The sequence below is a fragment of the Megascapheus bottae genome, unplaced genomic scaffold (genome assembly GCF_031878675.1).
Source record: "Megascapheus bottae isolate mThoBot1 unplaced genomic scaffold, mThoBot2.hap1 HAP1_SCAFFOLD_103, whole genome shotgun sequence".
Lineage (NCBI taxonomy): Eukaryota > Metazoa > Chordata > Mammalia > Rodentia > Geomyidae > Megascapheus > Megascapheus bottae.
The window spans coordinates 411,762-438,888 of NW_028327323.1; the positions used below are offsets into that span (position 1 = coordinate 411,762).

The following is a 27,127-nucleotide window of genomic DNA, read 5'->3' on the forward strand; positions in this document are numbered from 1 at the left end:
CGGAGAGAAAAGTTACATGTTCAGTAGTACAAAATTAATGCTTTCTTTTGCTGTTTCATATCACCCTGGGTTAGTGAGACCCATTGTGAATAAAAGACTGAGGTACATTCCTACCAGAACCTCCTCATCCACCCCTCATTCAGCTGCCAGACTGGTATCTTCCAGGCAGGCTGCTGGTATTTGTGGTATTTGTCCACTTTCTTCTGGAAATCCCAGGAATCCCATCCCTAGCTGGAGACTTGGCAGATGCCTATACTTCAACAGCCAGCCAGCTACTCTCCCAAATCTCAGGATACAGAGGTTCACTGGGCACTACTCCTGGGTTGGTTTATCATTGTCGAAAAAGAGCAATCTATGCCTAGAGCTCTCTGCATCTCAGGATCTGAAATAGCAATAGCAACTGTAAGGATATACAGGAAACAGCTTCTCCTCTTAAAGAAAAATCACTAGCTCTAAGCTACCCAGGACTACACTAACAGTGAGAGGCTGTCTCAAAAGAGCAAAACAAGCCAGAAACCAGAGGTTCATGCCTAGACCTCTGGAACTTTTCATACTCAGATAATAAGAACAAATGTTTTTCCACACTGCTTACATTCATACGGTTTCTCTGGAGTGTATACTTTCGTGTCTTTGAAGATGATAGGGAAGAGCAAATGCTTTCTCACACTGCTTACATTCATAGGGTTTCTTTCCAGTATGAATTTGCTCGTGTTTTCGAAGGAGAAAGGAGAAAGCAAAAGTTTTCCCACACTGCACACATGTGCAGCATTTCTCTGCAGTGTGAATTCTTTCATGTTCTTTAAGGGATCTAGAGGAAGAGCATGTTTTCCCACATTGCTTACATCCATGGGGTTTGGGTTTCCCTCTAGCATGAGACTTTTCATGTTTTCGAAGGTCACTAGAAAAAACAAATGTTTTTCCACATTGCTTGCAACCATGGGGTTTCTCTCCAGTGTGAATTCTTTCATGTCTTTCAAGGTAGCGAGGAAGAATGAATGTTTTCCCGCACTGCAGACATCTATAGGGCTTCTCTTCAGTGTGAAGTCTTTCATGTCTTCGAAGGGAACAGGAAAATGCAAATGTTTTTCCACATTGCTTACACTCATAGGGTTTCTCTCCAGTGTGAATTCTTTCATGTGCTTTAAGGTAATGAGAGGAAGGGAAGGTTTTCCCACATTGTTTGCATCCATAGGGTTTCTTTCCAGTATGACCTCTTTCATGTCTTCCGAGGGTGCTGCTAGAAACAAATGCTTTCCCACATTGCCTACATTCATAGGGTTTCTCTCCAGTGTGAGTTCTTTCATGTGCTTTAAGATAACTAGAAAAAGGAAAGGTTTTCCCACATTGCTCACATTTATAGGGTTTCTCCATGGGAAGAGTTCTTCTGTGCTCCTGAAGGGTAGTGGAGTTAGGGAAGGGTCTTCTACAATGCACACATTCACATCAGGGTTCAACTTCAGTGTCGATTTCTTCATGTCTGTGAAAAACACAAGAATGGCTACAGGAGTTTTCACATTGCATAGCAGCAAATGGATTTTCCTCATGGTGCATTCTATGGCCAGTTTGATCCTGATGGGATTTCCTGCAGGCTCTCCCACATTCTTTATGAGTGGTGGGGATTTTCTCCCCTTCCTGATTCACACAGGCTGTCTGTCCTGTGTGAGCTCTGAAAGGCATACCCATGGGGGAAGGAGTAAGGATGGTTTCTCCAAACACATGGGTATTAAAGGGTGCTACTCCAGGTAGAGTCTTCTTATTCAAAATGCTTTCCGCATCCTGTTAGAAGGCTTCTTCACACTGACTGCGCTGTTCATGTTCAGACACTCTCTCTACAAATTGAGTTCTGTGAAAAACAAACACACACACACACACACACAGAAACTGAGAACTGCTTGCAAACTAGGAAACCATTAGAAAGTGTCTCCTGAGCTTTCATGATGTCCTCCAAATGCTCCCAATATTGGCATATTTTTTTAGATTCCTGAATTTTCTAGTTTTGAAGCTCCATTTGTATACAGATTAAAAGGAAAATTTTCTAAGATAAAATCAATTTCTATCTGTGTGCATTTGTATAGCAGCTTGGTTGCTATGCCACTCTGCATAGTATTATCTCTGGTTAGGGCAATTACCTTACTTCCTCCCTAGGATTTTTGCATTTAACTTCAGTCTTTTCTTTTTCTTTCTTCTTTTCTAAAATGCAAACATAGAAATCAATGATTTTTCAACAATATAAAAAATATTAAGAATGCAATTATCATCACGAATAATGTGATCACAGTATATTTATAATCATATATTCACCCACATGTTCAGTTTTTCATTCCAAATCATGCAGCATCACTCAGGGCAGGAACAGCTCACAGGTTAAGTAAGGCAATATTTACCTATAGAGGCCAGATTTCTAATGATTTCCCCCATCACATCTCGGTAGAGCTTCCTTTGAGAAAGACTCAGTAAAGCCCATTCTTCCAGGGTAAAATTGATGGCCACATCCTCAACGTTCACAGTCTCCTAAAATATTCCACAAAGAATTCCAAAGCAAGAGTTAAAGTCACAGAAATGAGTCTCATCTTACTTTTTTTTCAAAAAGATACCTTATGTTGTCTATATAGTCAATTATTAAATACTCACCAGACATCTTTTCTACATGGTACTTCTCACATAGTACTTTGTTACTTTTTCCTCCCCACAAACCCACAATTCTAGCACTCCTTAAACCTGAGAAAGGAAGAAAGAGCTAAACGGGAAAAATATGATGTAACAGAGGAAGAACAAAAGAACTTTGAATTTGTCTAGATGATATTCTACAAAGTGACAGGCAAAATAGATCAAAGGAGGGGACATGAATCCTTACTAGGATAAAACATAAATTCATTCAGGACACAGTAGATAGCACACAGTAAGAGCAAGTCTACAATCAGACATTTTTGGCAATCTGGTATCTATCGGGAAACATGTACTGCATTTCTTTGTATCAGAGAAAATAATTAAATTGTCTTGAAACAGGAAAGCTAAAAGTAGAACACTTTCCCCTACATAATGGCAAAGGCCTAAAATTTAAAGCATGGAGAGGATGATGTAGCACAAGGTGTAGTTCAAGGTGACCTTGATGTAGTTCAAGGTCAGCAAGGGCTAAATAATTTGTTTCAGACTCATGTATTTTTGTCAGGACTTCAACTCACAGCCTGCACACTGTCATGTAGCTTTTTTCCTCAAGGTGAGTGCTCTACCTCATGAACTACAGCACAGCCTCTAGTCATGTTTTGGTTAAGTGGTGAAAGGAGACCCATAAACTTTCCTACTTAGGCTAGCTTTGAACTCTAGTCCTTAGATTTCCGTCTTTTGAGTAGATAGGATTGCAGGAATGAGCTAATGGACATCTGGCCCAGCTCCAGACTTATGTCCTAACACTTTTGTCGCAAAGTATTGTAGCCAATAAAACCTTGTCTGTAATAATATTACCCAACACATGGAGTAGTTTAATATGTGTAAACTAAGAGAGACAAAAGAAAATTAGGTGCAATACAAGTCAAAACAAAGGATTAATATGTTCAGCACACTAATGAATGAAACTATATAAAAATACACAAGGAGGGGGGCAGGAGTTTGGCCTAGTGGTAGAGTGCTGGCCTAGCATGCATGAAGACCCGGGTTCAATTCCTCACTACCACGTACATACAAAAAAGCCAGAAATGGTGGTGAGGCTCAAGTGGTAGAAGAGCTATAGCCAAGGACAGTGCTCAGGCCCTGAGCTCAAGCCGAGGATTGGCAAAATAAATAAATAAAAGAAAAAAAACAGATACACAGGAATGACTAGCTAGTCAAGATAATTTTGTACATATAAACAAATTTCCCTGGGACTGACACACAATCACAAAGTGAAACGTTATGCATGAATAAAATTGAAAATGATGCACACTTTACAAACTTGATTGGCTAAAATTAAAGATCTGAGACATTGCCATCAGGACATATGCCACGTTTTTTTAATTTGGCCAGTCCTGGGGTTTGAACTCAGTGCCTGAGCACTGTCCTTGGACTTTTTCAAGGCTACAGCTGTACCACTTCAGCCACAACACCACTTCAAGTTTTTTTCTATTTAGTGATACCAAGGAATTGAACCCCAGACTTTGTGCATGCTAGACAAGCATTCTACCACTAAGCTAAAGTCCAGGCTCTATATGCCATCTTTTCAAAATGTTATTATTGTAAAGGTGATGTACAGGAGACCATGGTTATATCAGTCAAGGACTAAATACATTTCTTTTTGGACAATGTTATCCCTTGCCTTTTCATCCCAATCCACAAGTTCTTAGTTCATTTTCATTATAGTTAAACATGCCACAGTACCACTTCTGACTTTTTCTATGTATGTTGCACTGAGAAATTGAACCCAGGGCTTCATGCATGCTAGGCAAGCACTCTATCACTAGAGTGCTGGCTAGACAAGATGTGTTTACAACGTATAAAGAATGTCTACGTAATTCATCTTTTGGCCAATGTGGATAGAGAGAAAGATTACATTAGATAGAGAGACCAGAGTGAGCATGGTCTTACATTCACCGACAGTGATACTGCACATGTTAATAATCTCATGCACATTCAGCTTGAAGTAATCGATTATGAGAAATCTGTTTCTTTATTCTATGCTCTCAAGTCCTGAATAAGAAAATCTCTATCTTCCACTCACTTCCTAACAGAAACTTCTGAAATGCATATGCAAAACAGTATTTCTTACGTGTGAGATTTCTGTCTTATTTTGCTGACTAGAACAATAGATTGTGTTCACTCTGTCCTTTGGGGCTTTTTAAATAGTTGACTCTCAGATCTGAGTGTTTCAAAATTATTTGTTACATTTATCATCCATTTCTTTTCTCTATGGTTTTCCTTTTCCTTTTCAATTTCTTCAGTAAGTTTTTCTCATGCCTATGTTTAAGGCAACTATAAAAGAATTGTTGTAACTGTCTATGTTGGCAAAGAAACTTAATGTGATTTAGTCTTTTTTTTTTGCCAGTTCTGAGCTTGAGCTCAGTGACTGAGCACTGTCCTTGGACTTTCTCAAGGCTAGGGTTCTGTCACTTGAGCTTCATCACCACCTCCAGCTTTTTTCTGTGAATGTAGTACTGCGGAATCCAGCCTGGGTCTTCCTGCATGCTAGGCAAACACTCTACCACTAGGCCAAACTCCCTGCCACTGGTATAGCCTTTTATAGAAGTTAGGACCAGCTATTGTTACATCTAATGTTTCAGTTAAGAATTTGAAATGGGCTGGGAGTTTGGCCTAGTGGTAGAGTGCTTGCCTAGCATGCACGAAGACCCGGGTTCAATTCCTTGGTACCACATACTCAGAAAAAGCCGGAAGTGGTGCTGAGGCTCATGTGGTAGAGCTCTAGCCTTGAGAAAAATCCAAGGACAGTGCTCAGGCCTGAGCTTAAGGCCAGGACTGGCAAAAAAAAATTGAAATGAAGAAAGTGGAAGAAAAGTATGTGATCTTTACCTTCTTTTTTTCTAAAAAGGTAAACAAAACAAAACAAAAATGTGAGTCCATTTTAGAAATTTCATGGTAGTTGAGTTTGACATGTTATGTATATAGAAACAGGACTAATAATCTATATAAGTAAATCATTGAGAAAAAGAATCTGTTTATCCTTACAATTTTGTCTTTCTTTCTCCCATTTCTCCTTCAAAGTTGGCATCAAGAGACAAAGTGGTTCAGTGTTCTAACTTGGGCTTTCTGATTATTGGTTCCTGCTTGCTAACCCCCTTTTTCTTCTTAACCCTTCATTCTGGAAACATGTTTCTGTATATGTTACAATTCTAGGTTCATTCAACACTCACAAACATCCTCACACACCTGGTGGAAATTAAGGTTTGACTGTTTTCTATCTAAAAGGAAAGATATTTGAGGTGAATAAAAGCAGTCAGTCCACTGAAGTTTGGTGGGTTCCAAAAGAGTCATGCATGAGAACTATAAGTATGACATAGATGTAGCTTATGACCAGTAAGCTGTAAAACTTTGTCCAAAGTTAGCACCTTAGAATTGTGGTGAAGGATAGGAAATTCCTGAAAACTCTTAAGAGGTGAGGCCCCACCCACCCTCAGGTAGAGGTCTGAATGAATTGCTAGAGGCAGGGCTAGAGGCTTGGACCTGGTAGACCTGCACCAGGAACTCATCTCTTTTGCCATCCCTTCGTTATCTCATATTATTACAATATTTCACCTTGTTATCTGATATATTTTATATGTGCTTAATTGGTTATTTGAAATTGGATAGGGAAGAGGGGAAATCAAGATGGGGGGGGGTTGGAAGGGAAATGGGGACCATGTCATGAGAAAGAGTATCAATGTTTGTGAAGTTATGCACCTTTTATCTGGTGAATATAATGTAACCCTTATTAATCACAATAAAAACCCCCTGATAATCAAAAGTCAACATCTAGCTTGTTGCCAGGGACACAGGCAGCCTGCAATGCTAGCTACCCCGGAGGATGACATGTGTAGTTTCTGGTTCAAAGCTAGATTAGGCAGGAACATCAGTGAGACTCTTATCTCCAATTATCCACCAGAAAGCAGGAAGGGCAGCTGTGGCACAAGTGGTAGAGCACCAGCCTGAGTGAAAAAGCTCAGGGGCAGTAGTCAGGCCCCGAATTTAGCGCCCACACCTGCACGTGTGAGCACACACACAACCAATATCATAAAACAAGTCTGAAATCCGTACAGGTCAGAGAGGACAACAGATCTCCCCAACATCCACCGCCACCACGTGGGTGCGTATGGATCCCCTTTCCAAGGAGGGTGGCAATGTGGGAGACAGGTGGAAATTCAGATGTCACAAATGAATCATCAATTCTCTCCACCATTACACCAGGAGTCTTTCCCAGGATGGAAAAGACCCAGCCTGTGGTGACTTCCCCTCCTCTGGCGCAGACAGGATGGCCAGGACCTGGTGGCATTGACTCCTAGGACTCAGGTGCCAGCTGCCAGCCCCGCCCCGCCCCAGCCCTTCTCCAGGCCTTGGAGGGCTGAGGAGCCCTTCACTACCTGGAGGAGCTCTTCACTACCTGGCCCCCTAGGGCCTACCAGACCCAGCTGAGGCCCTGCCTTCTGGATCCGCCCCCCACCCAGCCCAGGATCCTGACAATGGACCTGTGTCCGCACTCACCACTTCCCGCTCCCCGCACACCCGTCTATCCTTGCGGAGATCCACAGGCACTGCACCCCACACACCCGCGGGCGGCTCTGAAACCAGCCCGGGGCGTGATGTCTGTGGGAGTCTAACCCGGAGAAACGTCAGCAGCGGGGCAAGGCCCGGGGTGGAGGGCGCTGGTGTCCAGGGAAGAGCCAGAGAGGCCTTGCTCAGGATTGCAGCTCAGTTCCAGACAGGGTACTGTTCCTGAGCACTTCAGCTCAAGGCTAGTGTTCTACCATTTGACCACAACACCACTTCTGGTTTTGTGGTGGTTAATTTTGGAGATAAGCGTCTCATGGACTTTATTACCCAGGATGGCAATAAAGGAACTGCGATCCTCATATTAAAATATCCTGAGTTGCTAGGATTACAGGCTTGAGCCACTGTGCCCAGCTTAAAAGGCTTTATATCTTTAAATTTGGCGGAGATACAGTCTGTCATCCTAGCTACACACACACACACACACACACACACACACACACACACACACACACACAGAATTCAACATGCTATTTTATTACTTTCATTGCATCCTTCCTTTTTCACTGAATCTTACATTGCAGCATGCTTGCTAGCTTGCTTCTTTCTTTCCTTCCTTCCTTCCTTCCTTCCCTCCTTCCTTCCTTCCTTCCTTCCTTCCTTCCTTCCTTCCTTCCTTCTTTCTTTCCTTTCTTTTGTGGGGTGGCTCCAGGAGCTTGAACTCAGGCCTAAGCTCTGATTCTGACTTTTTAATTTTTTCCACTATAAGTCTGACACTGTACCGCTTCAGCCATTGTTCTATTTTCTACTTCAGGTGTTTAATTCGAGATAAGAATCTCTTGTACTTTTCTTCAAAAACTGGCTTGGAACTCTGATCCTCAGTTTTCAGCCTTCTAAATGCAAAAGATTAACAGATGTGAGTAAGGAGTGCCTGCCTATCACTGAACATTTTAATTCTTTGGCCAGTATTTACTCTTCCAATCCATCTCTTTTATGTTAAAATGTATTAAATTTAAAAGAGTTTTCCTGTAGACAACAGTTTGGTATTGGTTTTTAGTACACTGTGCTTCTTCACATATTTACACAAAGTCGAAGTGATACTCGATTTTTAGTAGTATTGGTAAACTTTTTTACTCATCAGAGTTTTCACTTGCATAATGTTTCCCATTTCTGCCTTTCCATTTATTTTTGCACTCTCTATATTCATCTTATTTGTTTGGATATCAAATACATTTGTCTCCTAATTTTACTCTCCTAGATTTTACAAGGATTTATTTACATTGCATGTAAAGTTATCATTTGGGGAAGTATTCACTGGAGGTTGAAGCCAAGGGTTTGTGCTTATTAGACATGCCTTCTAGTTCTGAGCTATATCCTCTAGCTATTCTGCTTTATTTATTTATTCATTCATGCATTCATTTTTATTGCTGGTCTTGAGGCTTGAACTCAGAGTCTGAGTGCTGTCCTTGAGCTCTTTTTGCTCAAGACTATTGCTTTGCCACTTGAACCATATCTCCAGTTCCATTTTTTTAATTGGCTTATTGGAGCAAATATCATGGAATTTCTAGGTTGGCCTCAAACCATGATTTTTGGATATGAACATCTTGAGATCTAGGATTACATATATGACCCACCTATGCCTAGCTTTTGGTTTTCCTTGCTTTATTTGGACACAGGATGTTGCCAAGTGGCCCAGTATAGCCTCTAATTCATTCCTAATACACCTTCCTATTATGTAGAATTTTAGACACCTGAGTTCTAAGTCCACTTTCATATAACATCGTCCTATTTCAGAGTTAATGCAGGTGTCTTAGAATACTCTGGATTCCTCCCATCCTATATGCAGCTGATATCCTTAAGGATTTTCTCTTCAGAGATTGTAATTACTCCTGCATTGCTGAGAATATTGATGTGTGAGAAGAGAGGAGCATTACTTATCTCCTTCCTGTTTTCTTTACAATGACTTTTGAACACCTTGGTTGGTGAAGGAGAAAGATGGGAAGAAGAATGTTGGTCACAAGGATACCCACCACATGACCTTTCTCTTTTCCTAGGTGGGTAGCAGTCTCCAGGACCTGCAAGGAGAATTGGGGAAAGTGCCCTGAACCGATTTTCTAGGAAAGGAGGCAGCCCTTTCTTACATTCTATTAGATTACATTTTTTTTCTTTTCCTGCAACATGAAGGTACAAAGAGCTGAAAGACTGAATGATTGGTGATGGAGGAATATCAATACCAAATTTCAGACTCCATTACAGAGCTATAGTAATCAAAACAACAGGGTACTGGTACCAGAACTGGCCAGAGGACCAATGGAATAGAACTGAAGACCCAGAAATTAATGCCACCTAATCTGTGATAAGGGAGCAAAAATATGAATGGAAGAAAGATATCCTGGTCAACAAATGGTACTGGCAGAATTGATTAAGCACCTGTACAAAGCCAAAATTGGACCCTTATATATCACCCTGCACCAGAATTAATTCCCAATGGCTCAAAGACCTTGAGGTAAAGGGTGTCTACCCTGGAAACTTTACAGGAATAAATAAGAGACACACTAGGGCTCCTTAGCCCAGAAACACAACATAATAAAGAATGTTTGAACAAATAGGACTGCAGTAACTGGTTTGGTTCTGTGTGCAAAACATATAGCTAGCAAGTCAAACAGAAAGCTCAGAGAGTGGGAGGACTTCACTAGGCATACAATAGACAAGGACCTCATAACAAAAATATACTAATGGCTCAAAGTATTGACTCTCTTAAAAACAAATCCTCAAAAAAAACCCCAAGGATCCCATTTAAAGGTGGGTTAAAGACTTAAAGAGAAACTTCTCAGAAGAGGAAATAAGAATGGCCAATAGACACATGAAGAAATCCTCAACATCTCTTGCCATAAAAGAAATGTAGGGCCCAGGAAATTGGCCTAGTGGTAGAGTGCTTGCCTAGCATGCACAAGGACCTTGCTTTGATTCCTCGGTACTACATACATAGAAAGTGGTGCTGAGGCTCAAGTAGTAAGAGTGCTAGACTTGAGAGAGTCCAAAGGATAGTTCTATGCCCTGAGCTCAAGCCCAGTAGTAGCAAAAAAGAAAAAAAAGCAAATCTAAATCCAAACAACTTTGAGATTCCACCTCACATCAGATAGAATGGCCGCTATCAAGAAATCGAATAGTAACAGTTGCCAATAGACATGTGTTCAGAAGTGATGTCTACTGCATTGTGAGTGGGTCTGTAAACTTGTTCAACCACTCTGGAAAACAGTGTGGCAATTCCTCAAAAGGCTTAATGTACAGCTCCCCTATCACCTAGCAATTCCACTCCTGGGCATTTTCCCAAATGTCCATAAAAAGTACATGTTAAAGCTAGTAGCACCACCACGTTCATTGCAGCATTACTTACCATACCTAAGATATGGAACCAATCCAGATGTCCCTCAGTTGAAGATTGGATAAAGACATTGTGGTATGTATATATAATGGAATTCAATGATGCCATCAGGAAGAATGACATCACCCCATTTTTTAAGGAAGTTGAAAGACTTGGAAAAAATCATATTAAGTGAAGTAAGCCAACTCAAAGAAACCTAGGCTGCATGGTTTCCCTCATTTGTAATTATTAGTATACATCTGGGATTTTCCTAGCAGAGAATCACATTAGCTCAAAAGCAATGAACCTACGGCCATATAGGGTGAGGCTAAGGGAAATGAGTGTGGTGAGGATGTGCATGGAATCCAGTAAGGACACAGAGGGAGTCTACAAGGACATATGATTCTTGAGGTCAAAGAGGGAATGAGGAAGTGGATGGAAGGCATCCCAGTGGGCCCCAGCTCTCCCGAGCTGAGTGTCAAATTCCTGATTCATACATTTCCAGAAGGATAAGACACTAGCCAGAAGGTATAGAGTTTCCCGTAGGTGTGGCGCCACATCAAAAACAGAGACAGATGAACAGGGCTCAGAGCCAGGAGTTACACACCAGCCAGACATAGACAGGAGATGATGTGGTGCAACATGGGAAAGGCTAGAATCCTGAGGTATTTGTGTGGGTGCACATGTGCCTGTATTCTACCACTATATCTTCTGGCCTAGGGCATTGCAGATATTCTTCTACCTTCTACCTCATGGCTGATGCACTAAAATCAGGCATCATACTTCCAGGCACCATTTTGCTGAAGAATTGGATTTGTATGCTGACACATGTCTACCCTGAGTTTCCTTCAAAATTGTTTCCCCTGGCTTCAGGCATAAGAGGAGAAACTATTTTAGATGTTAGACAGCAGGATGCTCAAGATCAAATTATGGGGAAGCACGAAGGGGATCATTGAGGAATCAAGCACGTGTGAAATAATGACCCTATCTTGAGAGCTTGGTCTATTACAGGGCTCTGAATTGCCATCTCAGTACCCAAGTGCTGTGGAGGAGGAGCTACAGATGGATCTCAAGTGGCAGTGCACATACCAAACACGCTCAAGTCCAAGGGTACACTACTGTGGACAATCCACTATGGAAAGATGTACGATTTCTTCCATAATTACTTCCAGATTCTTTTTGCATGTATGTGTTGAATTTGTTAATGGTGAAAACAGCTTGTTAACAGCCATTGCCACTTCAACTGGACATGAGCATTGTTGAGTTGACTTGTCATTTGTGTTAAATCATTTTGCAATATGATAAGAATATACAGGATATATAACAGCCCATAACCACCAGCATTTAATAGTTTCAAATGTGAAAATTAAATAAGGAGACTGGGTCTACACACCATCACCTTGTTCTCCCAGCCATCCTGACACCTAGCTGGGTGATAAGAGCTTTTCATCCAGCTACAAAACCTTCAAAGTGAAACAAGCCAATTTAAGGAGAGCTTGTCTTCAGAGAATATGGAGATGTCATGCTGTTTGGCTTTAGGGAAGATTGTCTCCATTGAATGACTGCTCCATACCCAAGTCATGTGGTTTGTGTCTTTAAAAGCATTGTGTAAGCTCTGTGCTGGGCTGCAGGTCTTGGAGACAGAAGTCTCCCTACAGTCACTGGCTCTCCAATAAAGACTCCCAAATCTGCCTCTCAAAATCTGGCTTCTCTGTTTTTCACTGACTGAGTTCCCATATAACAAAAACAAATGGAAAACAACTGAAGAGAACAAAGGATAAGTGCTTATGGTCTGTTGTGAAATCAACTACTAGCAAACACAATGCTTAGTAAGATTGCCACAATGGATATATGGAAGCCACAAGCCACTGAAGTGAGAAGGCCCTAAGAAAGAAAGGAGCAAACAAACCCAGGATCAACACTTAATACCAAAGCATTCTCCTTCTCTGACTGCCCCATTCAATGAGAGATCTGCTTCTAACCTGCAGTTCCTTTTCTCTGTCACATAGGCAGATCAGACAGGAGGCATTAGCACAGCAAGGAGTGAGAAGAGGGAACATGCAAGCAGAATTTTAGAGGTAGAGCAAGGGCATAAGTTCCTATGAAGTATATTAGCTTTAAAATGATTTAAACAAGAGGACATTAAACAATGGTTTGGTTAACCAGGATAGAAATATTCATCACCACAGCATAAAACTTTGCTTTTGTAGAGTCTCATGTCTATGAAAAAAACCAGGAAATATCCTTTTCCATACACACCAAATAAAATGGTGCTTAGATAAACTGAAGTAAATGGGAGTGCAAAATCAATTCAAATGAATTTACATGGTACTTGACTATGTATAATTTCATTGTTTCATAAGAATAATGAGGACAATTATGTGAACAAGAGCTATGTCAAGAAAAATCATTGATTATAATTTTGTGACTGGGTATTCTAGTGAAATCCCATTCTCAAAGAAATTATAGAGGGTGTGTGTTGTGTGCGTGTGTGTGTGCATGCATGCACATTGCTTTTATGGCATTATGCTCCAGGAGTCTCTATTTCTTGCTGATGTTTGAAGTCTTGAACTATTCATTTCCCATCCAGCATTATGTTGGTGAATTGGAAATGGCCTTTCAAAGACATTCTTATGCCTTCCAATTTGCACCATCTGGCCCCACCCCTCCCAGTAAATATTATCATCAAGTTGAGCCATTCCCTCATCAATCCATTCCTGGCCATGCTGAGGGCACAGTGGTTCACGCCAAAAGTTCAACTCACTCCTATGCAGCTTCATCTAATACAAGCTTCTGAAGTCAAACCTCAATACTGCAGAGAGGCGTGGCAGGGATAGAAGAGGTGGAGATGTAGCTCAAATAGAAGTTTGTGGACTAACATAGACAGGCCAGGGTTTCAAAACCCAGCACTGTATATAGGATTTTTTTCCTGAACGCAGAGGACTAATGACCTGTGTTAGACTTATATGCCTTCACAGTGAAGGTATTGATGACCAAAAGGGTAAGCTGGCCATTCATGGCTAGCTATCAATGCCAAGTGAGTGCATGTAGTTTTCACCTGAGTGTTAAACAATTTCTGGAGTATTGTAACCATAGACAGTACACATGACAGGCTATCAGTAACAGTACATCCTAATATTGAGTTCTGAAAATAAGCAAAAGTAGACTATGTGGAAAGACAATTTCTCCTGTTCTCTTTGGAAGTCAAGTAGGAGGAGCTACAAGGTCAAATGCAGATGGCCAGAGTGCATGTATGCAGCTCACACTTACTGGTGGGAATGGAAGTGGACTTCACATACAGAGTAGCTAATGGAGCATGAATCAGTTTTCTGTACCCCACACCTCTGTTATATTGAAAGGCCCACCACCAGATTGGATGGGAATCCTGCAGATCCTTTATCAATCAGATAGGCTGGACAGATAGGCAACAGTGGTGCCAACAGGAGGAACAGAAGCACCATGGAAGCAGAGATGTAGATGATAAATGAGCTTTGTATCCCACATAGCAAGTGAACTGGAAAATAAGCCACAAAACCACAGGAAAGACTGGTGTAGATTCATAAGGCATGAACTCTTGGTCTTCCTTCCATAAAAGCTTTGTTTAGCAGAGGTGAACACTTCAATGGAACAAGAAACCTCATTTCTAGGAAAAGGCAGGAAATACAGCCTTGTAGACTTAGTTTTTGGTGAATTATAGGTATTTGGGGAGGACAAGTATGTGTAGAAATTCACATAGTATTTGACTGTGTAGAATCTAACAATTCAGTGCTGATAATAAGGAGCAGAGTACACATACATGCAGAGGGATCAGCCAAAAAAGTTCAGACACCCGAATATAGATAGGTGTATAAAGATATACAGAGAACAAGCACCAAGTTTGTGAGGAACGTTTGAAGGTCACAGCAGTGCAGCCTTTGTCTGTGCCATTCTGCCCATTGACAAGTTGGGGGAATGACTGAGACACCAGTGAGGAGATGGATTCTTCTTCTACTGAGCAGAGAACTAGAACTCTTAAAAAAATCCTCATCAAACCACCTGTGTATGAAACCCAATTCAAAGGGGTTGTACGCATTTTCTAAAGTACAAGAACAAATAATCATCAAGTAAGAGCCTCTGCACTAACAATTTACATGACAGCACTGGGAGATACAGGTCTCAAAGGAGTAATGTCCTAGGTGCCTGTCTGGACCTAAGCACCTGCTGAGTCCATGTCCTTGTCATCTGAATGCTTTAGAATATTGAGACAATACGAGTATACAAGACGGAGTATTGGTATCACTATGTCCTCGTGTTTTGTTTTGAAACTAAATTGGAAAGTTCAAGGCTCTGAGTTCATATCTCACCACCGGAGAGAAGTGGCAGAGGGGAAACCTAAGCCGGAGATGTCGCTCAACTGGCAAACCACATGCCTAGCATGCACAAGGCCATGCTTTCAATACCTATCACTGTAGATAAAAAGTATGATTTCTCTGATATTGTCCAAATTAACATTTTGTGTACTTGCAATGTTGAAAATGATGACAATATACTAACAAATATTATCATACTTGAACTTCCTAGCCAAATACCTGGCATATCCATGTACTTGTCCTCTGACTGTTAAGCCATTCTGGAATATAACAATACATAGTATACTCGAAAGCCTGTCCATATCTTGCTCAGGGATGCAATTATGTTCAATTCTGAAATGAAACAGAAACAGTAGACAAAGTCAAAGACATTTTCCGTTGTGAGGTCAAGTACTTGCAACCACAATGCTTAGTCAGATGATCTCAGTCTGTGTATGCTACTCACAATAAGTCCCAGGGTATGACAGAGATTTTAGATAAGGAAGAGCTTTTGACCTTGCGTCAGTCCCTCATAACCCAGGACTCTGCAGCTTGAAATGCTAAGCATCACTTTGGATGGAGTCCTGCATTCCACCTGCAGATGCTTTTATCCATCAGAGCGGCAGGACAGACAGCCAACACTAGAGCAAACAAGAAATAGTGAAGACATAGAAGCAGAAAGTTAGATGTTATATCATATTGAACTCCTATTAGCACATGAAATGCAAAATACATAAAGCAACAAAAGCACAATGAACACTGAGTTAGGTTAACTAGGAAAGTAATATGTCTCAATCTTGCATAAAAGCTTTGTTTTGGAGAGTTTACATTTTAACTTTTGCTAGAAGAAGCTTCATTTCTAGACAAAAGCAGGAAATACCCTTTGCATTTACAGTATGTAAAGTTGGTATTAGGTGAATTATTGCTAACATCAATGAAAAACTAAGTCTATGAATTCACATGGTCCTTGACTGTGTATAGTTTAATCATTTAGCACAGACGAAAATGAACAGCCGGGCACTGATGGCTCATGACTGCACTCCTATCTACTCAGGAGCCTAAGCTCTGAGGATCAGAGTTCAAAGCAACCCAGGCAAGAAATCTGAGAGACTATTTTCTCCAGTAAACCATCAGAAAACTTAAAATGATGCTGAGGTTCAAAGCAATAGAGTACTATCCTTGAGCTGATGAACTGAGACAACACCCAGGCCATGAGTTCAAGGCCCATGACTAAATCAAAATAAAAAAAGTCTTCCATCAAAGGCTAGATATCTGCATATAAATACACATGTGTATAAAGATATGTAGAGACCAAGGAACTATTTTCAAAGTCATAGCAGTGCAGCTGTTGTCTGTACCATTCCTTTCTTTTCCAAGTTATGTGAATGAATGAGAAACAGTGAGGAGACACTTCTCAGAGGAAGAGGTAAGAATGACAAAGAAACAGAGGATGTGCAATCCACCATCCCTAGCCATAAGAAAATGCAAATCAAAATGGCTCTGAGATTCCATCTTATTCAAGTTACATTGCCCAACATTAGGAGTTAGAACAACAAATGCTGGTGGGGATTTGAGGGAAAAGGAATCCTATTTCACTGTAAACTAATACAACCACTTTGCACAGCAGTCTAGAGGTTCCTCAAAAAATCCCTTAACTGTGAACTAGCCATAACATTCCAGGACTTCTATACAGACAAACACAAGCCAAAACACTGTAAATACAGTTGTGCCTCTATGTTCATTTCTGTAATATTCAAAATAGCCCAGTCTTGGGAACAGTCCAGGTGTCCCACAATGGTGAGTGGATTCAAATAATGTACCATACTGATACACAATGTAGTTTTACACTGCCATTAAAAATTATGTAATTTGGGGTCGGGGGTTTGGCCTAGTGGTAGAATGCTTTCCCAGGATGCACAAAGACCTGGGTTCAATTTCTTGGTACTACATACATACAAAAGCGGGAAGTGGTGCTGTGGCTCAAGTGGTAGAGCACTATCTTTGAGGAAAAAGCCAAAGGACAATGTTCAGGCCCTGAGTTCAAACCCAGGACTGACCAAAAAATAAAATAAAATTATGTAATTTGGGAGCCTGGAGTGTGGCCTAGTGGTAGAGTGTTCACCTACCATGTAAGAAGCCCTGAGTTCAATTCCTTAGTACCTTATATAGACAAAAGCTGGAAGTGGTACTGTGGCTCTAGTGGTAGAGTACTAGCCTCAGAAATCACTGCCCAGGCTCTGAACTAAAGCTCCAGGAATGGCAAAAAAAATCTGTCTTTTGGGGGTTAATGGATGGGCCCAGAACAAATCATATTAAGTGAAGATAAGTCAAATTCAGAACAACAAATGACACATAGGCGGAGAGTAAATCTAAAATACATGGTGACATGATAAGTCATAGAGGACTGTGGTCATTCATATATAGTGAGACCAAAGCAGGTACTCTTAGAGGAGGAATTAAGATGCCTCTCTGCTTCTGTCTATGGGGAGGATGAGGGAGGTACACAAAAGTGGAAGGACAGAGAGTGAACAAATAAAGTAGTGATACTCAGTAGAAATCATGTTGAAAATGAACTATATAACTTGTGGAAGGAACAGAGGTGAAAAATGGGAGAGTATAAAGGAGGGGATGTCATTATCTAAAGACAAATATATTCATTACCTGACTTGTGATATGGTAACCCATCTGTATATCACCTATGTAATAACAAGAAAAGTACAAAAGAAGCAAGAAAGCACAACACAAAAAGCTGCCACTCTAAACACTTAAACAGAAAGGTTCCATTGTTGAACTGATGTTGCAAAACTTTTGGGGGAAGGATAGCAGTGGGGAGTGAGGACATGACATGAGAAGGTATGGCACATGTATAAAATGCTCTTCAATATATTATCTGATCAACATTAATAAAGTCCGAGCAACTGTTGAAATTATTCCGAGAGTGGGGAGCACATGTATGGAGGATACTGGAAGCACCACTGTAAACAAAAAAGGTATTCCAATAAAAAAACCAAATATGTAGAGATTCAGAATGAGAGCTTGAAGTTTAAAAAAAATACCCAGATATTCAATTCTTCTACGAACACTGAATAATAGCAATATTAACTGAACACAAGGTAGTCAAACAAGTCAGGATGTTAAAACTGAAGCGTAATCATCCAAACTTTGCAAACCAGTGGAACATATTGAAATGCAACTGACCCTGCTCAGGTACTGGTCCAGGCTCTCAAATGAAGTGTTTGCATTTGACGAAGAAGTCACATGGTTTTCTCGAGGAGGGAAACTTCCCTTCAATTCTGCATCATGTGGAAGTCTTCATAGAAGAGCCCTTGATGCTAGGCCTTGTGACAGGAGTATGTGCAAGAGACTGAGAGTGTGCAATCACCAAGGAAATTCCTTCAATGGCCTCCTTCATTCTGTCCACAGTCCTGTGAAGTTTGCCAAGGACAAATACCAGCATTTCGTTAGTCAATAAAGAATGCCTAAGGAACTTGAATTTCTGAGGACCAGGACAAAAGAATAGATGAAAAATGCCTTTGCATGCATTTACTGTCAGCAATAATGGAAAAGTATGACAACATGGCTGAATGCTGAGGAATTGTGAACAAATTTTTATGAGTATTTTGCAGGTATTGATCAAAAAATTTGTTAACTACACATGTTAAATTTTATAATACTTTACATAGAAGTAGTTATTGAAAGTAAGTGAATAGGAACATATAAAATTATCATATACAAAATATTATTCCTGGCAGCATCAACAAATACTATATTCAAAAATTTTGCCATGCAATGAGATCTCAGTATATTCTAATTTTAGGAAGTCATTATAATTGTGATTTAAGAAATTTGCCTTTAATTATTACATGTATCATTGGTGAAATAACTTATCCCAAACTGTGAACACTACAAAAACACACCTTTAAGCACCTGAGAGGGGAGTCAGAAAGCTATGAAGTTGTATGTATAGATCTAAATGCTGTTCAAGAATTTCCATATAGACTGGCACATACCTCAAAATGACAAAATTCTCCTTCTTGCTCTTCACACTGTAATTGTGATAATACATTCTTTGCTTTTTTCTTGTTCCTTTTCTCGGCATTTGCACGTATTTTCCAAATATATTCTCATATGTATTTTACATTGTCTTTTTTTAAAGTTGTGAAGATCATTACATAAATGAAGTGCATTCTGGGTGAAATAGACAACCTGAAAAAAAACAGTAAAAAGGCTATCTCAGTTTTTTGACCATAAAGGAACACATGTATCCATATTTTCTCATTCACTCATCTGTCAAAGTGCATAAAAAGACTCTACTCCATGAAACCACTGCATGAAGCTTTGCAGATAAATGAGTTACATCCCTGTTCTGGGTTAGCTTAGAGCCTAGGGCAGTGGAAAGGCAGAAAAATGACCACTGTCGCTTCAGTAGATATTGGGATAAGATGCATTTTCTCCTTGCACTAGGAATTGTCCTTCAGTAGGCACAGAAGTACTTTCCAGAAGAAACTAGCTTTCCTAAACAGGAAACGGGAAGAGAGACTATGAGCTGATATGTATCCAATCAATCTACAATATTCACTGATGCTTCATGGCAGTCTGTTTCTACCTAAGGTGCAGTAAGCTGTACTGAGCTGTGGTTCTCTATGAAGCCAATCCAAAAGTATTCAAGCAAACCACACTAAAGCACTTTGATGACAACATATTTGAGAGAATGAAGTCAGTGAATGCACTGCTAAACTATTACAGATGGGTGTCCTAAAGAGACAGTGAAAAAAATGTTCCCAGTACCCAGGCCCTTCTCTGAGAGGGGTACAGACGAAGGCACAAAAAGAAGAAAGCTAGGTGGTGCATACTCCAAGTTCCCAAGATGCAATGGTGAGGAAAACAGGCTGAAGGAAGCTAGGAGCTTGACTGTCACATGACAGCGCACTGGAGAGTACAGAGAGGTATGAGGGAAATCCAGGAGAGCTACACAGGACCCCCTTGCATATGTAACAGAGCAATGGATCACGTGTGTTCAGAAAGGGGCTTGACATTGAGGAATAAAACACATGAAGAGATGACAGGAAACTACCTATTGTTCACACTCTGCCAGGGATTGATGTCATTACAGAGCAGAGGACATCAGAAATGCCTTGCTTCAGCAGGGCAAAATTAACCCTCAATAAATCCTGTCCTGAAATATCCTACAATTTATAAAACCAAGAGAGGAAGAACCAACTTTTTTGTAAGTGACCTAATTATTGCCAAAAACAGGGCTCAAGAAATCTAATTGCTCATTACAGATATAAAAGTTTGAAATCATACAGAAGGTTGATGAGCAAAGCGAATGTTAACCCATGTGTTAAACATCAGTGATTTATCAGAGTAATCCTAATGATGTCATTTGATTTCCTCTGACATTTCTTACAAGTGAATAAAGATCAAAGTCATATGCCAATAGATATGGATGCCAGTAGTTGATCTCTAATAATCCTATTTACTCAGAAGGCTCAGAAGATGTTGGTTCATAGCTACCAGGGGCAGGCAAATATAGGAGACCTTTATCTTCAATGGGCCATCAAAAACCCAGAAAGTGGAGGCTCAAGTGGAACAGAGCCCGCCATAAGTAAAAAACAAGCAAGATTCTTGGATTGGATTTCAAGCCTTACTACACACATCTATATATATATATATATATATATATATACACACACACACACACACACACACACACACACACACACACACATTGATCATATTAATGCCAGAAAGTGTCCACTCTAAAAAGAAAGTTATTAGATTTATGGTAATCTGAACTCTTGTAGATGGAAACTATGGAAAGGCAGATCTCCAAAGAATATACACAATCACAAATCACCCCTTGAAGGACAGCAAACATCAGCAGTCTTCAGTGATATAGTAAAAGGACACCAATGTGCATTCAAGGCATGGACAAACTAGAATGCTAAAACACACAACAAATCTTACCCTACAGTGTGCTTGTGAAAACAGAAAGGAAGCTTCAATTAATGGCTAAAGGCAATGAGAAGTTACAAAGCTTTTTGAACTTCCCTTCTTTGTAACTTTCCTTTCTTCCACTCCTGCCCACGCCTGCTAATTTTTGACAGAGGTTCCCACTATGTAGTTCCAGCTGGTCTGGAACTTCAAATCTGGTCCTAGCCACAGACACACTGAGATAACAGATATGGGTTACCATGCCTGGCTTTTGCAAAGTTCACAAGAAAGCCACATAAATGAGCAGTAAGAGACTTTTGTGACTGATGTGTGTTCACTTCTTTAACAGCCATGATTAAACATACACAGAATTCAGAGGTGAAAGCACTAAATTGTAAATTTTATGCCAATTATAGTTCATCATGCATCAGTAACACCTAAAAAACCTTGAGAATACTGAAAGCTCTGCTACAAGAATCCCCCTGTGAGGATATGAGAAGATATATGAGAAATCTAGAGAAGTGAGAGCTATAACATTGTGGCCATGAGAACCATTGCTTGAAAAGACCTGGTGTGAACTAAATATGGGATTAGCATTTACAAAACTGACCATGGTCTCTGGAGTTGTCGTGAATGTGAAAGGCACCTATGGTTCTTGCACTATTGTAGGTGGAAGTGGTATGACCCTCAGTGAGAATGGGAGAGCACAGAGGAGAAGGGTGCTGCTGCAGGAAGGTCCATAAGACTCTCATCTCCTGTAAAATACTCAGAGAAAGACAGCTATGGGCTATGCCTCAAGGGGTAGATCCCTATCTTTGAGCAAAGAAGGCTCAGGGTCACAGTTTGAGTCTCAGTTCAAGCCCCAGAACTGGGAGAAGACAAAAAGAACTTAGAGGTATTCAGTGGTATTTTACATGGAGAAATGCTCATAATGAGGCAAGGCAGACTCTTCTGAGACCAATGCAGACAACTGAGAGAAGACATTAGAATCATCTGCTCCATTTATTTGGTGTGTGATCTATAAATTAAATAACAGTATTTCAAAATGTATATGTATTTCAGAAAATACATTCAATCCCATACATCAAATATACAAATGAGATAATTATTCATTACCACACCTGGAGTTCTTTCTTCTTCTTAAAGGTTAGAGGAAAAATTACAAAGCAAATACATAAGATAAAGATTTAAAGATCCTATTTCAGCTATAATTCATGGCTACCATTCCCTAATTGGTATTCAAAATTAATTAAGTAAAAATGTTTGAATTCATAAAAAATTAACTTTGTTGTTTTCAGTGTCTTTATCACTGAGCTCTTTTCTTCTGATTTTCATGTGAAACCACTGTTGTTGCGGCCATGGTTGTTGTCAGGTCATTATTCATGTCATCAAGCATGTGACTATAGAAAAACCTTACAGATATACAGAAGTATGGCTGGTGGGAATATTTCAGCAAGCAATTAACTCAAGAACACAGAAATCAACTTTGCACATCCCATAAGCTATGGAGGATGGGGTATCAAATACATATTTTTTAAAGTACTAATATTTTCACTAGGATAGTAATAGAATACAGAAACACTTTCCAGGAGAGAATTTGCTTATGTATCAAAAGATAATATTTGTATGATAAGAAGGATCCTAATACTGAATTAAGCAAAAGAAAAGGTAATGGTCAGCTGGGCTCTACTAGCTTGCATCTGTAATCTTAACTTCTCAGGAGGCTGAGATCTCAGAATCCATATTTGAAATCTGCTTAGGAATCAAAGTCTAACAGACTTATCTTTAATAAACCTTCAAATATTCAGTAGTAGAGCTGTGGCTCAAATGGGTGAGTGGTAACCAAGAGTAAAAACACCTCAGTGGGCCGGAAGCATGGCCTAGTGGTAGAGTGTTTGCCTAGCATGCACGAAACTCTGGGTTCAATTCCTAGGTACCACATACATAGAAAAAGCTGAAAGTGGTGCTGTGCCTTAAATGGTAGAGCACTAGCCTGTGAAAATGCAGGGACAATGCCTCTTTCTTTTGTTCTTTCTTTTTTTTTTGTAAGTCCTGGGGCCTGAGCTCGGGGCCCCAGTTATGAGTACAAGCCTTGGAACTGGCACAGAAAAAAGAAAGAAGAAAAAAAAAGAAAAACATCTCAGTGCCCAGGCCCTCAATTAAAGGCCTAGGATCAACAGCAATAGAAAAAGAAAGAATATTTTCCTAGATGCACAAGGACACAAGAGCATATTGATCTATGCATGAAGAAAAAGCATTCACTGACAAGAAAACTCAATGGAATTTTAGTCAGTGTGTTAGTTTTAAATACTGAAAGTTTTACCACAATGTAAACTTTCCCTTAGGAAGAAAAAAGGTATAATAAGCTTAAAGAAATTAAAAGGACAATTTCTTACTGCTTGTGCGCTCCCCCCCTTCCCCTTCTCTCTATCGATTTCAGATTCTGACCATGTCAACTTTTAAACTTAGGGCTTCTCTTAACTCTTGCTCAACTTTCTACACCATGTCTGGCTTCGACCTCATCTCATAAGGCACACTGCCTGCCTCCTTTAATGCTACTTATTGTGAACAGGGAGTCTCCCAGACTTTCGTGATGGGTTGGCTTTGAACATGGACCTACCAAATCCCAGGCTCTTGATTATCTAAAGGAGAAGTATCTGGTAAGAAGAGCTATTTCTTTTTTTTCATATATTTTTATTGTAACTATTAGAAATGTTACATTATATTCACCAGATAGAAGGTGCATTACTTCACAAACATTGATACCCTTTCTTATGTCTTGGTCCCCATTTCCCTCCCTCCGCTCCACCCCTCATCTTGTTTTTCCCCCTTCCCAACCCTATTTCAAATAACCAAATAAGCATATGTACAATATATGAGACAACAAGCTGAAAAACCGTAACAATACGAGATGAGCCTGGAACAGCATAAGAGATGAGAGATAACATAGCACGTTAAGGATATCAATCACTCATTATATGGCTTTTGTTTCTATATCCAGGAGGTCCTTTCATTTAGTATCATACCATATGGCCTTATGTATCTCGGTTTGTTCTGTTGTAAATCTCTGCTAGGGGAGCCCAAGGTTTCTACTGATTATGACAAATGAGGAAAACCATTGAGCCTATGTTCCTTTGAGTCTGGCATAAGAACAGTTATTTGTTAAGTGTGAAAAATGAGTCTTGGACTTTTGGCAAAATTTCTTTGCAATTGATTACAACATAAACACCAGGATAATGGGTATCTTTCTAGCTGACAACTGCTCAACCCCTGACTGTCAGGGTAAAATGATGAACCTAGGCATGCTCTGCTCGTCTCCCTGGACAATGATTCTCCTAGAGATTCACTTGTCTGTCAGCTTTCTTTCCATGGAGGATCAAGGTCTCATTAGGAAATCCGTTGTCTGAATAGGGACTTTTCCTCCTTCTGGCTTCCATCTCAGGAACAAAGGAAATTTAAAGCTTTCTCAACATCTTCATTGGAAGGGGTGCTAGAGCTAAAATTCTTTGCTGACAGATACCTTGTCCATTATGTCAATACAATGCAAACATGCGTAGTTTGTTCACCGATGGTGTCTCCATAGGTTAATATTCAGAAAGGGAAACGGATTCAGTTTTGAATATATAACACAATTTTAATATGGCATGAAGCCATGATTCCTAAGTTCCTATTGTATATATGGGTTCCTGGGCTTTCTTCCATTTGGTTATCATGCATATTGGTTCTTTAATCTGTGTGTATTCACAGCAAAATATCCAATGTGAATCTATGCTGAGCTATATTTAAATTAGCCAATAAACATTTCATTTTATTTTCTGATCCAATTCATTAAAATGAAATATTCTGTTTCTTTTGTGATATTAAACACCCTTCTCAAACACCTCTCAGACACAACTAGTTAGATTATGTCAGATTCTTCACTCGCTGAATCTACATACTGAACTTCACAGCACAGCACACGATATATTTCTGCCAAATCTTTGGCACTAATGATTTTAATATGAAATTATGAATTTAAAACCTCTGAGAATTATTGAATTCGAAGAAGCTAAGAGTTAGTAACAAAATAGGATTCACAATTCAGAATGCTTAGTCTTCGATTGGGATTTAAACTTTTATCATATGAGGCATATTTACTTATTTTTTTTATTTTTCTTGGATGTAGGACCTGAATTCTGGGCCTGGGTGTTTCCTTGAGCTCCTCAGCCCAAGGCTACTGCCCTACCCCTTGAACCACAGCACCACCTCCATTTTTCTGGTGGTTAATTGGAGATAAGTGTCTTATGGACATTAGGGCCAGGGCTGGCTTTGAATCCTGATCCTCAGATCTCAGCCTCCTGACTAGGTAGGATTATAGGCATGATCTACATGAGGCATATTTATTATCAGAAGCACAAATCATAATCATCCATTTTGAGTGTATCTCTAAGTATCATATTGAATATAAGATATTGACATTTCTAAGGAGTGTCCCAATATTCATACTTATGAAATGAATTATAGAGCACTTAATGCTTTGTCCCACTGATTGTTTAGAGTAACCTGGGATATAAATTCCTTTGGCTATATTATTGAAAATACAAAGACCCCTTATAGGAGAAGATAGAATGTAAATAATGAACATACCAAAGGTTATGTTCTCTCACACATGTCTTGCCCTTCTGCTGCATTAGACTGAGTCATGTCCTGCCGAGAAAACCATTATCTTTTATCAGTCTCACCTACTAAAATCAGATAAATCATGGTATTTAGAGCAAAAGAAAATTTGATCCTTAAAGAAGCAAAAGTGCAAATCCTCAAGTATTCAAAGTAACCAAGAGCAAATTTGTTTTTTTGCCAGTCCTGGGACTTGAATTCAGGGCCTGAACACTGACCTTTGGCTTTCTCAAGGCTAGAGCAATACCACTTGAGCCACAGCACCACTTCCAGCATTTTTTGTGTATGGGGTCCTGAGGAATCGAACCCAAGACCTCATGCAAGCAAGGCAAGAGGCTACCACTAGGCCATGCTCCCAGGCCTAGCAGGAATTACTTCAGTGACCCAGATCTTCATCACTTGAATATATACAGAAGCTTACCCAAGATAAGTGCATGGAACCATTTTGGTGGCTAATTTATTGGGTGCAATTGAAGCAACAGGATAAAAAGAAACAGTAGGGGGGGCATGAGTTTGGCATAGTGGTAGAGTGCTTGCCTAGCTTGCGCGAAGACCCTGGTTCGATTCCTCAGTAACACATACATAGATCAAAGCCAGAAATGGTGCTGAGACTCAAGTGGTAGAGTTCTAGCCTTGAGAAAATCCAAGGACAGTGCTTAGGCCCTGAGGTCAAGCCCAGCACTGGCAAAAAAAAAAAAAGTAAACAGTAGGGCCGGGAGCAGGAGTGGATAGTGAAACTCATTACGAAGCCCCATTCTGTGGCTTGCTCCACTGATCCTATTCAGAGAGCTTGATGACTTAAAAAATTATCAATTCACAAGGTTACTTTTGACCTGTAATGATAAAGGCAAATGCAGTGTACTACTTTAATTATTCTCTGGATCTACTTCTAAGCTTACCTTTATTAGCTATAATTTTGATTGACCATTTAACATAACAGTAAATCTGTTGAGAAAATTTCAGTTAAATGACTTTTTAGAAGTAAATTGGACTACTTACCTTGCCCTCGTGCCTACACTGGAGTTTGTATCCTTAGCTCTTCAGCCTCAGAGGACTGAGCAGCACACTTCTTCAAAAGAACTAAGCAAGGAGTCTGCAGAATAATGGGATGAACAATGAGCCAGTGGGAGATGTGGAGATCACATTCTGACAAGATGCTTGAACTTCCTCTCTTAGCAGGAATGGGACAGGAAAATGTGAGAAACATGTATATGACATGAAAGATCATGAATACAGGGGCTGATACACGACTTGTATGGCCAGTATGTCTTTTTAGGATGTAGAGCCATTGACCAGGAATCCAAACACCTATGTCCAGTCACAACTTCCTGACACACAGAGTGATAGCTAGGGTGCATACTTCAACCAGGAATTTATTGGGAATAAAATCAAAACAGGAGGACAAGTCCTGAGTTCAAGCCCCAATTCCAATACCAGGAAGTACATAAATGACAGATAGAAAAGACAGACTTATAGATGATAGATTGTATAATCATATCTGCACATAGGTACTTGTATTCAGGGAGGAATTATCTGAACATATTAATATTCAAAGACATCAGCAATCTAACTTGTTATGGAAGTCTAGGAGATAATTTTGAAACTTTTTGTATGGTGACAGTTTCTATGACTAGTTTTTATCTTTATATTCATCACTATTCATTGCTTCAGAATT

General features: G+C 39.9%; 1 pseudogene; it reads right to left on the minus strand.

Annotated features, from left to right (window-relative positions):
• Nucleotides 1–26,785, minus strand: LOC150040058 (uncharacterized; annotated as a pseudogene).
• Between the last annotated feature and the right edge of the window lie 342 nt (nucleotides 26,786–27,127).